The 4554-nt window shown below is 37.4% G+C and overlaps 1 pseudogene; it reads left to right on the forward strand.

Annotated features, from left to right (window-relative positions):
* Positions 4222 to 4554, forward strand: part of LOC109822697 — a 1951-nt pseudogene continuing 1618 nt past the window's right edge.

Raw genomic sequence — 4554 nt, forward strand, 5'->3', positions numbered from 1 at the left:
ACCGAATAAAACCATCAAAAGATTGTAGCTGCATGTGTGATCGATCTTATGTGTTTCCTGTGATTATCTTCTAATGTGCTTGTACGTGTTCTAATCAGAGAGGCTAGCTATTACGTATATATGATTGCTTTTGGTGAAAAATCTACGCTTTTCAAGTTAAATCTGGAGCATGGGAAATAATTTTTTTTTTTTTTTTTTGGTATGCTGAGTTTAACATGATACTCTAGCTAATTTGGAAATGATCATTATTTCAGCTAGCTAGATATTTTTTGTTTAATGAAATATTTATGGAAGAGAATTTGGTCGTTAGGATCCGGGCTTAAGCGATAGCATTGGTTACATAAACAAATAACTCCTCCTTGATCTTCACGCTCTGATCTATCATGATACACGCTTACCGTTGTTGTTTATGATCTAATTATTTGGTCAAGTGATAATGCCTCAGAAGATTGTATCCAGCAGCCTCATTCCAAGATATTCTCTTGATTTCGCTAATCTACATTTCCAATTGATCAAATTGCAAACATTTTTCAATCTAGTTAGCCGAGATGACGTGTCTTCCGCGTTTACTCAAGGTTTTGTATAGCAATTTCTATTTCTTTACTCATCAATTATTCAGAAAGAGTTCCAGTCTTCCTTCTCTATGGTTTTAGTTGAATATATAGGAAGGATGACGATCGAGAGAGTACACGAGAAAACAGCTCAGATGAGAAAGAGAGTATATTCTCACGTAAGCTAGGTTCCATGCTATGTGAAATTAATATGAGCAAATAATCTGAATCAGTAAACTTAAAAAAGGAAAAGAAAGAAAAGAAAAAGAAAAAGGAAGGGGAAAAAAAAAGGAACGAAAGAGCAATTAGAATTGCGTAATTGACACGTTTCAAACCCTATACGAACGTCACAGTAGTATCCCATCCATCTCCCATCAATCACCGACACTACTGCTCCTTCCCTTTTATTTTTCTTTTTTCTTTTTTCGTTTTTATTTTTTAACACACCCTTTCTCTAATTTTATACCACGTATACGTACCATTTCAAATGTATTTACTATTTACGTGAAGAAATCTTGTTACATCTACGAATAAGCGCTGCCACTTTTTTCTTCAGAAATTAAAGAGGAAATAAACTCATTTGTTTGCCCAAATGCGCAATAACAAAAGTTAGTTGCTAAGGTAATGTCTCTGACTTATGTAATTAAAGTTTAAATTATTGTTATTATTGAGAACTTGCGTTGATTTGAGGGTGAACAGTGTGAACAGTGCATTAAAGTTGGAAACTCCTTTTTGGAATGAAGTGTTCAGAATTGACCCTGGGGACCCCCCCACCCCACCGGGATATAAGACTTTTCACAAATTTGAAAACATTCTCGTTGAAAAGTTTTCTTTTTAAAAGTGTGATGATTTGAGTTTGAAATGGTCACTGCTTCAGTTCTTTCACTCCTCCAAAGCGCAGGGAAAGAAAAGCCGCTACCACCCTCGGTTGTGAAACTTGTGCTTTAATTAAACAGGGCTTTGTTATTGATGTGATAACGGACCAAGCTAAGCTCGTGGGCCATTGAATGGGGATTGAGTTTGACTTGTCCATTCATTAAACCAAATAATAAAAAAAAGGAAAATGTCCTTTGAGAGTGGTTAATAAGATTAGACCAGCTTATTTGGGTCACGGTGAAGGATTTGGGGAATGGTGAAATTAAGTCCGGAGACCAGGGCTTTAGCTTTTCAGACTACTACTGCATCCTATCGTGAGCTTTTGGTACCCTCCTTGGTTTCCTACAAAAGTACCGCAACAAACTATTTATTGACAAGGATGTTCATTCAGGCCCAGAGCAAACGGGGCCCAGTGGGACCAGTCCGCAGGTCCTTGAATAGGCCCATCTGAACATGCTCAAGATTGGGCGCTGTTCTTTGACCTTTCGTGACGCACGGGTTGCGTCAGGGGTGGTCACGGATCAAAGCTGTCAAGAAGGCATAAAACCCAAGCCCAAACAAGCGAGAGGCCCATTTACAATCAGAGCCTAACAACTGCATTTATATGATTTATTGTTGTCCCGGACCTGGGATTGACCATGAAGTCCCTCTTTAAGCATCACCTTAAGCATCATGATGCAATGACAAATAACCTTAACATAGTATCAGAGAAAACTAGATCCAAATCTCATCAACAACCTTAGAAAAATATATTCTCATCAATTTAACTAGAGACTGTTGTCTCAATAAATAATAGCCTGGTTAAAATATATTTATTATATTTATCGTCAATTTTAGTTTTTAGTACCTGTTTGCCACCTTTACATGATCTAAAAATAAATAAATAAAAAGACACCGAAGCCTTTTTAAATACTAAAGGAGTAAACATGGTTAGCTGAAATACCAATTTGATAGCTTAGCCATTTACTAAGACTAAAATGGGCTGACATTTAGGCTTGAGATTTAATGGGCCTAGAGAAGGTATGAAAGCAGCAGCCCCTTTAGGCTTGCGATTTAATGGGCCTAGAGAAGGTATGAAAGCAAAGGCTGCAGTTATGAATTCTACTGGTAAAACCAAAGGATGGCTGATCCATAGCCATACTAGTGCAATTGAAGCGGCTGAAGGTGCCTTCAATCTTCGTTCGCGCATTGATTTCGATGGAAGCAGTTTATATGTGATGCAGGTGGTACATGCTCTCCATAAATCAGCAGTAATTTGTGACCAGTCAACAACCATCATCTACACATGGCTTTGCTATCATTGGAAGAAGGACCACACATTTTCATGCCCTTTCAATTCCAAAACTATGTACCCACCTTTCTCAACGGCAATCTATAAATACAATCCAACACAGAAATTATTTTCTCCTTTTCTTCAAAAAGAAAAAAAAAAGAAAAAAAAAAGAAAAAATAAAGAAAGGATAAGGCCACTAATTTTACGTTAAAGGGAGGATGAGTATGCAAGAGTAGGGTAGGAAGTTATGTTTAAAAGAAAACCACTTAAAAGTTATCGGAGGATCATACCACTACATTAAAACTCAAAAACTATGATGATAATTGAAGATTAAAATATTATATTCTAACATCTCTTCTCAAGTTGAGGTTCTATTTATAAACCAAAAAATGGACTAACGAAGTAGTTTTTTTATTATTCCATTTTAATAATTTATTGCCAGCAAAATTTAAATACGGATTAGTTTAATATTATGTTAAAGGACATGTCACTATATCAAAACTCTAAAGCCATGCGAGGTTTCAAATTTAAAATTTGATATGAGATTTAAGAGTTATAATTTTATATTCTAACACAGATGTTAATGAATCTCACGAAAAACCATTTGCCGTAACAATGGAAATGCTTCAATTTTAGGTTATCTTACTCCAACATGATTCAATTATTTAATTTTCCTTTCCATTTTTTCAATTAATTATAATATGAGCATATGACATGCACACAGGCGTCGGCCGTGCCCATAGCCTTTGGCAAGTCCTCACTGGGTGCTGCACTGTTCATGAACATTGCAGCATCCAGTGGGGGCTTGCCACCTTACCTGTCCCCTACAGGGTCCCCTCATTTGGGGTCCCTAGGGCGTTTTCCAATACACAAAGATTCACAAGGACTGTAATTGTGTTAGAATTATTATATTAAATTGATAAATTATATTTAACTTAATTCTAAATGACCCATCTAAACGTACAAAGAATTTCACTATATCACGTAGCGTAGGGACGCGATGATCGTGCGTAATGTAAGTAGAATTTCTTTTTCCTAATACCTGAGTTATTTCACTTGATCTTTAAGATACCGTTTGGCAAATGGTTAAGTAAGGGGGTTAAGGAGACTTAATCTCTTATTAACCTGTCAAACTCAAAAAGTCTATATAAGGGTTAAAGTGAGTTAACACTCTATAATTTGCCAAACACAAAATATATAGAAATGTTAAGCTAAACCTTCTAAAGAGATTAAAATGAGTTAACCCTTCAAAATGAGTGGTTTACTAATACTCCTATATAGAAGGATTAAGAGCTAACCGTTCTAATTATAAAGAAAATAGTCGAAATCCTTGTTATTCTCAAACACTAAAAATGATCATAAGAGTTAAAATAAAACTTATATAACGGGTTAATAATTTAGTCCTTCACATGTTAATCCTTCTTTTTAATTCCTTTTCATTAACCTTTTGTCAAACGAGACCTTATTTATTTATATGTCACCCTGCCCTCGTATGTCTGCTGCCACCCCCCAAACCCCACCCCACCCCACCCCACCCCTTCTCTCTGAATCTCTGATTCGATGGAGATAACTACGAAGACAACTATCCTCGTTGTAGCAATACTACAATTCTCCCTCTTCTCCATCTCCGAGAGCCAGAGCGACAAGCCCGGCCAATGGAAGCTCCTAAAGCGCAGCCTCGGCATCTCAGCAATGCACATGCAACTCCTCCCCAGCGGCAAAATCGTCGCCTTTGACCGCACCGAAGCGGGTCCTTCCAACATCTCCCTCCCCTCCGGAAAGTGCCTCCGCCTCTCCAACCGCACCGAGTGCACCGCCCACTCCGTCGAGTTCGACCCGTCCGACGACTGCCGT

Source organism: Asparagus officinalis, chromosome 8, assembly GCF_001876935.1.
Source record: "Asparagus officinalis chromosome 8, Aspof.V1, whole genome shotgun sequence".
Taxonomy (NCBI): Eukaryota; Viridiplantae; Streptophyta; class Magnoliopsida; order Asparagales; family Asparagaceae; genus Asparagus; species Asparagus officinalis.